At 37.0% G+C, this 13,732-nt stretch overlaps 1 pseudogene; it reads left to right on the top strand.

Moving 5' to 3' along the window:
- Positions 1-1,871: 1,871 nt before the first annotated feature.
- On the top strand, positions 1,872-9,090 carry LOC105262503 (ras-related protein Rab-18-like; annotated as a pseudogene).
- Positions 9,091-13,732: the final 4,642 nt, after the last annotated feature.

Below are 13,732 nucleotides of genomic sequence, written 5' to 3'. Positions count from 1 at the left end.
TTAAAAACACTTCTAAACACAACAAGGGTTGCCAGATTGTTTATTTAGAAAGCCTAGGGATATTCCTTTACATACTATATGCGCCGGCCATGGTGATGGTGTGAGCCGCCATAACAGCCGATAGTTGCTCTCTGCTCGTATTAATCAACCGTGGCATCAGAAATATTCTGGAGGGCGTATTAAAGCATTGGACACGCAAACATTTTGGGTTCAGACCTTGGACATTACAACAGGACTCAGAACTAAGAGTTATTATTGTGACGGTGAGAGACGGAGGGATGATTCGTGTGTGGTGATGTTATAAAAATTAAGAAAAATACAAAGAAGTAAAATACAGACTGAAATAGAACCATTCTTAATAATAACTATGCTTTATTGGTGGATTTCTTCTATTTTCTAAATACAACCTCAGTAATTTAGGGTGGCGTCAGAGGCCTGCTTAGCATATCATTGAACGAGGGCGCGCAACAAGTGTGCACTTTGACTACAGAACGACAAGTGAACGCCGAGGTTCATGAAAATCGCGGAGATCGGTGAGGATCGTTGTGAAGTACTACTACTAACAATATTTCAATAAAAGAATGGGTAAAACAAGGATATCAACCTCAAGAAACACTGTCCGTTGGCATCTGCGGTATTCGCCTAGGGAAGTTGCCGAAGAGATGCCCGATGTGTCAATCAGCATCGGAATCATGATCGACAGGACTCACGAACCACGTATCAAACTTATATATTCCAGCTCCCTTGCTAAGACTACGAGCTTAGCAATTTACAAAGTGATTGGAATATATTATATTTACATATTAGGAAAGAACGTAAATTCAGATTTCAAGTGATCGATAGTGCGTTGCTGATTTTCAAATTATAATCAAAACCAAGCGATTTAGTATGTACTTAGGCGAAATACCGATAGATTCGATTTACAATTTCGATTTAGCGCAACAAATCACGAATCAGCGAATTTCGATTTTAAAAGGTACGATTGGCGATTTCAATTTTTGGTGCGAGATTAAGTGACTGTAGTGGAAGGAACAGAACTTTGAAAATATAACCGAAAACATACTTTTGGGACAACAACGAATTCAAAACAATTTTGGGCGGTTCAGCTTCGGGTATCATAGGATATAAGTTACCACCAAGTAGCAAGTCTATTGGGCTGACATCGAAAGAATCCGCTAATTCAAGATTACGAAGTCGAAGTCTTTAAATTACAAAAAGATGGTGGCGATAACAACTTCCCCTTGAATAAGGTTAAACTAACGTTTTTGTTTCTTCAATTCTAGATGCATTTTTAGGGGAAGACAAAAGAGGACAGATTGCTCTTAAGAGAACAGATTTCTCAGATTTAGTGCGAGTTAAAATTCCAGCTTTACTTTTAAGTTTTTTGCTAACAGTGTTGGCTTTGTTTGTTCGGGATACCATAGTATTTTGTTGTTTTACTAACAATAGATGCCTTAGATTGGTCAACAATTACGCGAGAAATGTACGATTTACTATTATGTTTGATATTTACTTTTGCAGTTCCCAACAGCACATTATCCAGAATTTGTTAGAAGACTGGCGGTGGGTGCGATATAGAAGACTTAGTACATCGACTTTTGACCTTCGTAAAAGCGGGAGGGGACTTTGTACCACGACTTTTCACTTTGGTGAAGGCCGGAGGTAGATGCTTAGATTTTAAACCGAGTGTTTGGGAAGACATGCAGGATGATGACGACTTACTACTTTTAATATTATTTGGTGAATGATGCTGCAACAACTCTACTAGATTGTGGCAGGTGAGGAAGGACGTGATAGGGAGACAGACAATTAATGCAACGACTAGTCCTTTTTTCAACGGAGAGTTTTTTTTTTTTTTCAAAAAAAAGTGAATGACAATAAATAAAGTAGATTTGTCTATTTTAACCAAAAATTTCGGCGATAAAGCAATAAAACTATTAGTAATTGGCGAAAGTGGATTGGGGAAGTCAAGTCTTATTCGTCAATTTGTGGAAAACAATTTTGACTTCAAATAATTAAAGTGATTAATATTGACTGCGTGGAATATAAACTGGTACATTGGGATACAGCTGGCGTTGAAAAAATTTGTAGCTAAACACCCAGTTTCTTCGGAAGGCCTGGTGTATAACATTAAAAGTAGAGAATCACTGGTTAAATTAGAATCTTAGTCTGATTAACTAGAAAATTACTGTGATAAGCCAAACATTGCCGTAATTGTAGTGGGAAAAATAGAAAAGGAACGTGTTGAAAGTCATGAAGAGGGTTCTAATTTTGCTCGAAAACCTTGATCGCTATTTTTGGAAACCTTAGCCAAACATTATAAATTTGTTGCCGATGTTTTTCGAGATATCGTTGAGAAGATTGTCAGTTCAGACAATTTTGAACAGTTCAATAACGGAGATCGGATCGAAGTGCGTACTAAAGATGAAGGAGAAGCAGCAGCATCGTCTTGTAAATGTTGTTGTTGTAGCAGTAGTACATGTGTGTGTTTGTGTTCTGCTAATCTGGTTCCAGCTCCAGGTTTAGAAATTCGGCTACTTTAACGGGCTGTAGCCAGAGATCCTCTGGAGTGAGTTGGGTAGGTTTGGTTGAGCAATTAAAAAATGTTGATCTACTATACTGAAAATTTATTTTTTATTACAAATGTTCGTATCAGCCCTATATTTATAACGGAATATGGAAAAATAAATTATTACTATTCTTAATCACTTTTATAATTTTTACGTTATAACATAATTTAGTTATGAATAACACTGGTAGTAAAATGTAGTATTTATTATGTATTTGTGTACCAGCAGAAACTCCTTATGTCATAAGACAAAATAAATGGTCACAATGGGTTTGTTCCTATAAAAAAATCTAACAAAACGAAGATGAGTACTCTGGTTGCGACACAAGACAAGAGGTGCTCGGCAGTGAATTGTTAGACCGAGGATGAAGTGCACAGTATGATTGAGGTACCGATAACAATCTGTTGGCGCTGCGTGATTATCTAAATACTTAAATATGAAAGACTTTGTAGGTGGAACACTCTTTGGTGATGGTTAACCAGAATGCGCTTATTGACATAGGCATCCGACAAAGCTTTCCACACTAAAGGGAAACTATAATTTGTGAGTGGAAATCTCGAGACAATTTCGATAGCCTCAGCGGTGGTCTTCTGCATAAGATGTGTGAAAGACGTGTGAATGTGAATGTGGACCAAGATATAAAATCGCCAGAAAAGACTTCGATATTAATAGAAGGCAAGGGGAGACTAGGTTTATCGAAGGGAGGATTTGAAACATTATTATCGGCGGAAGATTCTAAACATGCATTAACGTTTGGAATAGGATACTACACAGCAATAGGATTATTCAACGGCGTACTAGGTGTAATTCGACTACCATATTGTGGAGGAGTTGTGCAAGTAGAGGAGCTACAGCATAATGGAGATTTTCAGAAACTTGTGATTCGATCAAGATGCCGATTAATTATGTTCAAATACCGATTATATGCAATAATAAAATTATGATATTCTCAACGACATGTCGTGAGGTAAGATCTGCGAATTTCGAGATTGTAGACAGTATAAGTGGATTTTCGCAAAAAACAACCTTTTAAAATTGGCTATTATGGTTAAAATATGGTGCAAGGCGATTAGATATTTTAATTAAACCACAACTGAATGAAAGGAAGTTGAGGAAAAAACTCCTTCTGGGTAAGTACTACTACGTGCCAAATTTACGATGCTATTTGAAGACAACAAATTTTCACAACTCCACAACGAGCAATCAATTTGTGATTGGAATTATTATGAACTAAAACAATTTCTCTAAATTTGTATTCTTAAGGTGAATAATTTTTAATTTGCAATATATAAAACCTACGGAAATGCACACATGATCACAAAAAGTTCCAAATAATTAACCAAAAAAAAATTAAAAAATTACTAGAGTTACAAGTTGTTCACGATTATGCTTCTATAAGAAGGTATTAATAATAATATTATTAATCTTTCGAAAAAAAAAATATTGTTTCAACTAAAAATCAAACCGACACTTAAAAGGGTGCGTGGAATGCAAGTTCACAAGTGATGTTTTTATACAGGTATATGCTTTTATATATTTTAAGATTAAGCGAAATTCTGTTACCATTACACCATTTCATAAAAGAGTGCAGATAAATTTGTAAATATGGAGCTTTTTCGTGTGACTCACTATTACTAAAAGTTTAGCATCGTCTACAAACATTAAAATTTAAGAAAAGTGCATTACCGATGGAATATCTTTTAAGTATAGAGCAAAAAGCAGAGGACATAAATGACTATCTTGAGGAACACCAGAAGGTACATCAATGGTTTTAGAAAGATGCCTGTTGCGTCCGTTCTTGTAAATAGGAACAAATCTACGATAGAAGTGCTGTTGGAAATCCCACAATATAAACTTTATTTAATTATAATTTGTGTAGGAGCGTATCGAATGCTCGACTGAAATCTGTGTAAATTATATCTGTTTGATTTTTAATGCATGGCATGCCAGTTTCATTAGATTTGTCAAAGCCTTCCTATGACAAAGCCATGTTGTTCTGAAGAAATAATAGGTAAAACAAAATGAATTATTCTTCGTAAAATAAAATGGCAAAGAATTTTGGGGTTGCACTCAATTTAGCAATTCCCTATTAATTCTTAATCACATTCCTACTACCAGATTTATGTCAAAGTAAAATTCCCCAACCTGGGGAGCAGCAGTACTTCAAAGAAGTTAAATCATTCAGCACTTCAGCCTCAGTAAGAACAAGTAAAGGAAAATAGCTTACTTTTTTAGTGCTATTATAATTTGAATGAAACAATGTTAGATAAATACCTTGCATTTTTAGTGTTATGCTTATTTCTACTACTTTTTATACCCTATGGAGGGTATATTAATTTTGTCATTCCGTTTGTAACTCCTCGAAATACTCATGTCAGACCCAACAAAGTATATACATTCTTGATCAGCGTAAAATTCTAAGACGATTTAGCCATGTCCGTCTGTCTGTCTGCGTGTCTGTCTGTCTGTCTGTCCGTCTGTCTGTCTGTCTGTTGTAATCACGCTATCTTTCGAACAAATTGAGATAGAAGGCTAAAATTTTGCACACATGTATATTTTGCCAGTAGGCAGGTTAAGTTCGTAAATGGGCCATGTAGGTCCAAGTTATCATATAGCCCCCATATAACTGTACCTCCCGATATTCAGTATTTTGATGATTTTAGCCACATTATTCGCCGGAATTGTTTCAAATTTGGCATTTGAAGTTCGTAATGAATACTACAACCTAAGACAGAAAATTATCTGTGCAGGTCCATGTCTTCGTGTAGCCCCCATATAACGGTACCCCCCGATATTCGGTATTTTGATGATTTTAGCGACATTGTTTACCGGAATCGTTTCCAATTTGGTATTTGAAGTTCGTGATGGATGCTACATCCCAAGTCAAAAAATGAGCCATGTAGGTCCACGTCTTCATATAGCCCCCATATAACGGTACCCCCGATATTCGGTATTTTGATGATTTTAGCGTCATTGTTTACCGGGATTGTTTCAAATTTCGCATGTGAAGTTCGTAATGAATACTTCAGCCCATGCCAGAATATTGTCTGTGCAGGTCCACGTCTTAGTATAGCCCCCATATAACGGTACCCCCCATATTCGGTATTTTAATGATTTTAGCTACATTATAAACAGATTTTTCTTCAAGTTTCGCATTTAAATAGTGTAATAACTTATGACAAAAGTTGCTTATGCAGGCCCACGTCGTCGTATAAGCATTCGGTATTCTTAAGATTTTAACAGAATTTTTAACGGATTTTATTTTTTGGAAAATGCCAAATTTTTACCAAATGGTGGAGGGTATTAAAAGTTCGGCCCGGCCGAACTTACAGCTTTTTTACTTGTTAACTTTTGAAATAATTTACTTTTCATATTTCTTATTTTTTAAGGTAAAGAGTAGAATAAGCAGGTCCTTTCTCAGGACTACCTTTAAAGATTGAGACTGATGTTAAAAATGGTACACAAAGGACAAAATATCTAGTATAATTATAAACTATCAGGCAACACAACCGAAAACACAAATTCTTAATGCTGCCAAAATTCTTATATAGAGAATCTATAACATTAGTGATGTAAAACTCCACAATATGAACACTGAAACAATTATTAAAATCCTAAAAGGCAATAGTTATCAATACACAATAATATACACATTATATGACGAAATTAAAAAAAAAATAACAAAGAAGATGCCATAATGTCAGCAGTTAAAGAAAATACTGAACAAAAAAGTTTTTACTGTGTAACTTACACCCCTGCGTTATTTGACAATATACAGCTGCGACAAATCATAAATAACAATAACATTAGCTTTGCATATAAATCCAACACAACCTTAAGCAAAATATTAACATACACAAAAGCACCTATTGACAAGCAAACCCAATGCAGAGGAGAATAAAATGAAATCTGTAACAAAATATACATTGGAACAACAAGTCGGACATAGAGGCAACAGCGCTATCACAACATGTCTTTCGCACCGGTCACTCCCCAGACTTTGATAGCATATAAATATTAGACAAAGAGAAATAGAAAAGAAGAGACGAATGATTGAGAGCCTTAGAATACAACAACATTTTGACAAGACGGTGAACCTAAAAGGGGATACTGACAACATAAGTTCGTTATATTAATTCTTATGTAGTGTAGTTGATTATGTTATTTATTTTTATTTATTTAATTTGTACATAAAACGAGAGGCCCAAAAGTTAAACACTCAACCTCAAATGTATTTTTATTATTGAAACCCACGTAATTTGAAGACACTGAAGCAAATCAGTTCAAATTTTGAAGTTTGTAACTTCGAAACTCGTGGAAAAATATAGGAGCATGTTAAAATCATGAAGTTACTTAAGTAGTCTGTATTATAATTATCAGTAGGTATTGTAATGCGCGCAGAAGCAACATTCCCGCCATTTTTATACCCTCCACCATACTATGGAGGGTATATTAACTTTGTCATTCCGTTTGTAACTCCTCGAAATACTCATGTCAGACCCAACAAAGTATATATATTCTTGATCAGCGTAAAATTCTAAGTCGATTTAGCGATGTCCGTCTGTCTGTCTGTTGTAACCACGCTATCCTTCGAATGAATTGAGATAGATGGCTAAAATTTTGCACACATGTTTATTTTTCCAGTAGGCAGGTTAAGTTCGTAAATGGGCCATGTAGGTCCACGTTTTCATATAGCCCCCATATAACGGTACCTCCCGATATTCGGTATTTTGATGATTTTAACGACGTTATTCACGGGAATTGTTTCAAATTTGGTATTTGAAGTTCGTTATAGGAACTACAGTCTGTGACAGAAAATTGTCTGTGCGGGTCCAGGTCTTCGTATAGGCCCCGTATATCAGTACCTCCCTATATTCGGTATTTTGATGATTTTAACGACATTATTCACCGGAATTGTTTCAAAATTGGTATTTGAAGTTCGTAATGAAAACTACAGTCTGTGACAGAAAATTGTCTGTGCGGGTCCAGGTCTTCGTATAGGCCCCATATATCAGTACCTCCCCATATTCGGTATTTTGACGATTTTAGGTACAATACCCACCGAAATTGTTTGAAATGTGGTATTTGAAGTTCGTAATGGGTGCTACAGCCTGTGACAGAAAATTGTCTATGCTGGTCCAGGTCTTTGCACAGCTCCAATTTAACGGCACCTCCTTATATACGATATTTTGATGATTTTAGCTACATTATTCACCGTTTATTTCAAGTTTCCACTTTGAATATGGTAATGGCTTATGACAAACGATGCCTATGTATGTCCACGTCGTATAGACCCCTATATAACGGCTATATTCGGATTTTTAAAATTTTAATAAAATTTTCTAAGGATTTTATTTTTTTAAAAATTTCCAAATTCGTTGCAAATGGTGGAAGGTATTAAAAGTTCGGCCCGGCCGAACTTAGTGCTTTTTAACTTGTTATGTTATCTGTCGGTTCTATAAATTTGATATTGATCAGACAAAATTTTAATATCACCAATATCTGCTTTAAGCCAGGTCTCCGTGGTTTTGAAGCTATAGCGTACAGATTTCAAATAAATATGCTTAAGATTAAGGCCTCTACCTATCTTTAATATTAAGGCCTTGATAAAGTAAGGACAATGATTTAATTAGATTTTTGACATAGATAAAGCAATGGGAACTATTAAGTTTATAGGTATAGTTTAATCCCTATACACAAATTCCTTCACTAAAACACATTGGGGCCAAATTGAATAATTATTTTAATGGGTGATATATGTCTTTGAGTTTATGAGTTGAATTTAAAGATATAATCATTTATGGAACTTATTTATTTTTATGGAACTTATTTATTAACGTAACAGTAAATCATTTTATCATTAATGAGACATATATTTTATTTTATCTCATATACTATTTGCAACATTTAACAATTTCATTTCTTCACTTTTGTATGAATAATATTTAACCTAGTTTTACTTTATGCAATTAATCAATTATGCTAAGAAATTATTTGTATTAAATAATGAAAATAATAAAAAGAGTTTGTTAGTTGTCTATCATAAAGCGACCAGAGCCAATTTGTGTTTAATTTCTAAACATCGGCTTTCAAGTTTATGTGCTTGCAGGGGTATTTTTAAGGATTATATGTGTCAGTTAAAATTTATGTGTTTGAACTGAATCCCACTAGGTCCGAGTTTTATTAATTTTTTTTCTTTTGCGACCCCGACGTGATTTTGTGACCCCGAATGTTTGTCTAGTTTCGGTTTAAGTATAACGTGTCGCGTTACTTCGATTCAAATCCTCGCTACCGCATATCCTTAATGATTTTGCACCCAACCTTGGATACAACGTACATCCATCCTGATTCGTTACTCATCCTTCAGATACAACACAGATCCCTCTTAAGTCTACACGCAACCCAGGATACAACGCATGAGGCAATATACAACCTCGTACGCGCAGACCAACATTCATCAACAACACAAATCAACGCATCGGAGAAATTACCAGACGTGACACAACACGTATTCTGGTAATTGTTAAAGCAAAAAATTGACCTTTACATCAACAAGGACACAATCCTAATCACCTAATTAATCGAAAGCTCATCGCCCAACAAGAAGTAAGGGCAGTAATTTCGAAAAATTCATAGCGGCAAATAAGAAGACTCCGCTTGAGAGAAGAACTTGCATTGGCAAGCGAGATCTAGAGCAGATTTTGCAGACGTTTGAAACAGCGAAAAACCAGATCCGCAAGGATCCATCATTGGCAGAGGATGATCGGTATATAGCGGAGAATCTGCACCAGGCCATAGGAGAAAAGTTCAATGCAACAGTGGATTATATCAAGGCGCTCAGTAGATGCAAAAGACCACTTTAATGGAATGTCATGTGTCATGAATGCCTTGCAATGTTCTCCATTCAATATTAGAATAGATAAGAATAATTGCGATTAGGTTCAGTTAGATTAGTTTTTGTAGCATTTAAGAAACATATTTTTGAATTAAAATTAGATTTGAATCTACATCCAACCCATTCGCTTGGTTTTCTTTTGTCATTTAATCATTGATCCTCCGAGCAAGATCCGAATAAAGAATAGAGTTGACAATCGAAGAGGGAGATTGGACTCTATTCTCCTTTACAGGCCTGTACGACGAAATTCTTCAACAGGCCGAGGATCTTTAGAGAATCGGGCTGAATCCAGATAACTACGATAGCCTAGAAGATGCGCCTCAAAGCAACTTGATAAGGCTGGCAGTCCTGTAAGAGAAATGCGGTGGCAATGTAACATCCACTACCAAAGGTAACAATCCTTCAATTCAATGGGGGTTGTTTGTCGTCATTTCTATGAACTGTTTCTGGAAATGTTGGACAAGCAGCATCCTCCTTATGTCCAAAGGATGTGGTACTTAAAAACAAATTTGTCGGGCGAAGCTGGAAAACTCATAAAACACTTAGCCTTGACGGAGAACAACTACGCAATTGCATGGGTGTTGCTCCAAGAACGGTACAACAACAAAAGGATTCTTGTTTGAACATTGGTAGAACGAATTCTGAACCAGTCAATAGGAACCTTATCAACCGCTTCTATCAAAGCTTTGCATGATACGACAAGGGAATGTATGCTAGCCCTGAACAATATAGATATTGACACTTCGTCGTGGGACGCTCTATTGATTACGAAGAAATTGGATCATACGTTGTACATACGGTTTATGTAATCGCTAAAAAGGCCAAAGGAGGTCCCTTACATGAAAGAACTGTTTACATTTTTGGAATTGCAGTTTGAGTCGATGGAATTGATTGGGAAAGTGGAAACTGCTCACAAAGATTCAAACAAAGCTGTTTGGTTCATAGCATCAGTGGAGAATCACAGTAATTGCAAGCTATGCAAAAATGGTTACCATCGTCTTTATCAGTGTAAGCAATTCTTGGCGATGTCGGAATCTGAAAAACTCAAATGGGTACAAAAAAATTAAATGTGCGTGATCTGTTTTAAGGCTAATCATATAGCGAAAAACTTTACATCTGGTAACTGCAAGAATGTAAAAATAAGCACAATACGTTGTTACATTTAACAGGGAAATCTCAATAAACAGCAACGGGCTTTAATCAAACGCCAACTACATACGCTACATACACCAGTCAACACTGCTGTAATTTTTTCGGCATCAGCTCTGCGAGAGTCACCATAAAGCTGCAAACGGTATGTCAGGCGAGATCAGAGCTGTACTTGATTCCGGTTCACAAGAAAATATTGTTAAAGAACGGATGATTAAAAGGTTATCACTTGCAACAACAGAGACCTCTTTGTCTATTGACGGAGTTGAAAAATCCAGAAGAAGGCTTATCATCGTGTGAACATGCAAATGTTGTCTAGCAATTCTGGATTTTCAACTTAATTGGAAGCATTTGTTTTGCCAACGATTATTCCCGCACAACCGAATCACGAATTCGACATATCTAACTGGCAGATTCCTACGAAAATTAAATTGGCGGATCACAATTTTAATACTCAAGGAAAAATTGACATTCTACTAGGGACGGAATTCTACTTCAGTCTTATGCAACCGGGTACAATAAAACTGAATGATAATCAAACAATTCTGCGAAGAATACTGCGCTTGGCTGGATTGTAGGCCGCTTAATCAAACAAGCATCAACGAACGCTCAGCAGCGCTGACATGTACAATTTCCGATAGTGAAACATCACTAGCGCAAGCAATTGAGAATTTACGGAAACTCGAGGAAGTAGCATCAACCGAAAGGGTAATGTCTTCGCTGGAAACCCGCTGCGAGTCCCATTATAATCCGCATGTCCAGACGGATCAGAACGGTCGATTAATTGTTAGTCTTCCTTTCCAAAAACTGCATTGGGGAAGTCTCAAGCGATAGCGTAAAACCGGTTCATGAGTCTTGAACGTCGGCTTCTTCAAAATGCAATATATCAAGTTCATGCAGGAATATGAACAGCTAGGACAAAGGAAAATTGACGTGAATGTAGTGTCGAACCATAAATATTTTATTCCGTATCACTGTGTACTTAAACCACAACAAAATTAAAGGTGGTATTTGAAGCTTAAACATAGCTGTGAAGATGCAAAAGGAATTGATAATTATTTTGAAGGTGCACGGCTTCAAATTGAGAAAATGGTCGTCAAACAGTTCAAGATTGCTAAAGGATATAGCATATAGAGATCGAGAAGTTAATCTAGATTTTGATGAAAGCAAAATGATAAAGACTCTGGGACTTTACTGGATTCCTCAGCCCGACCAATTTTGCGTAAAGACAAATATTGATCATTGTCAAATAATAACGAAACTATCAGTTACGTCTGAGCTAGCGAAACTATTTGATCCCCTTGGTCTGCTTGCACCAGTTGTTGTGACAGCAAAGATGTTTATCCAGAAGCTGTGGCAACTTGCATTAGGATGGGATGAACCATTACCCGAAAAACTTTGTGCTACTTGGAAAACATTTCGTAGCGCGTTGGAAGGTCTCAAAATACCACGATATGTATTCGGTGGGCAGATTGCGCAAAAGTGCAATTACTTGTGTTTGCCGATGCGTCGGAGATAGCGTTTGGCGCTGTATACATTCGCTTTGTTACAAAGGATGGCCGCGTAGCTGTACGCCTAATCTGCGCTAAATCCAGAGTTGCTCCGTTGAAACAGCAAACACTTCCTCGACTAGAGCTATTTGCCGCAGTGGTATCAGCTGAACTGGGTAATAGAGTAAGGATTGACTTAAAGCTTCAAAGTCATCCCATGTTTCTATGGACCGACTCGGAAATTGTCCTTGCCTGGATAAAATCCCAGTCAACCTTATATAAAACATTTGTGGCAAATTTGTGTCAGTCATTCAAACATTGTCATTACAAGAGCAATGGAAGCACGTTCCGTCAAAGGAGAATCCTGCCAACATGCTTTCTCGAGGTCTGCAACCTATATAAGAGTCGATTATAGTTTCATGGTCCAGTTTTTCTTCACGGAAAAGAGGAATTATGGTCTGCTAAATGTCCTCCTCAAAATGCTATTACTAATAACGTGGAGCTGAAGGTTTCCGCTACGACGGCAGATGGAATCGATCACAAAAATTCCTTCAGGATTACAAAGGATTTTGTCATACGTCCTTTGCGCGGATGCGAAGGTCCCAGCGGTCCAGAAGTATAGCCCTTAACCCCGAGGAATTAGATGACTCCCTCCGGTTAATTACTCATGATATACAATCGGCAGAATTCGCAACTGAAATTAAAGACTTTAAAGCTTATAAGCAAATTTGCAAACACAGCTCTCTATACAGCCTGTCGCCGTACTTGGATGAATAAGGTATACTTCGCCTAGGAGCAAGATTGGAACATTATATGCTTCAACCAGAGGCAAAACATCCAATAATATTACCATATAACGGTCTATTAGTAAAATTGCTTATTACGACGATTCATGAAGAAAACAAACATTGTGGACCTGAGGCGCTGTTAAACACAATAAGGCAACGATTTTGGCCAATCAAAGGGACAATAACAGCAAGATCAACGATTCAAAAATGTATAAGGTGCACCAGAGCACGACCCCACCTGTATCAAGAAATAATGGGACAGCTGCCAGCAACAAGGGCAACTCCTGCACGGCCATTTATAAACTCTGGAGTTGACTATTGTTTGGTCATTTTGGATACATTACAAGGTGAGGGGTAAGCGACCGACTAAGGCTTATGTAGCTGTCTTTTGCTGCTTTGCGACAAAGGCGGTTCACCTAGAACTTGTGTCTGATTTATCCACAGAAGCTTTTATTGGCGCACTTAAACGCTTCACTGCACGTCGTGGACACTGTCAAAACATAAATTGTGACAATGCTACGAACTTCGTCGGAGCCAAGAATAATTTAGCGGAGCTATCTGAAAATATATATTCGGATCGATTATTTCAACCGCAAGCGCCAAAGACATTCACTTTATTTTCATCCCACCAAGAGCACCGCATTTCGGAGGTTTATGAGAAGCAGCAGCGAAGTCCGCGAAACGCCTCCTGGTACGTAGCATGTCAACGGAAACCCTAACGCATTAGAAATTGGAAACGATCATAATCGAGATAGAAGCAATCCTAAATTCCCGGCCGCGTCTTTGTCAAACGATCCAGATTGTCTTGAGGCACTGACACCAGGACACTTTTTAATCGGA

Source organism: Musca domestica, unplaced genomic scaffold, assembly GCF_030504385.1.
Source record: "Musca domestica strain aabys unplaced genomic scaffold, Musca_domestica.polishedcontigs.V.1.1 31, whole genome shotgun sequence".
Classification (NCBI taxonomy): Eukaryota; Metazoa; Arthropoda; class Insecta; order Diptera; family Muscidae; genus Musca; species Musca domestica.
The sequence above is the reverse complement of the archived record's forward strand: the minus strand, read 5'-3'. Positions and strand labels throughout refer to the sequence as shown.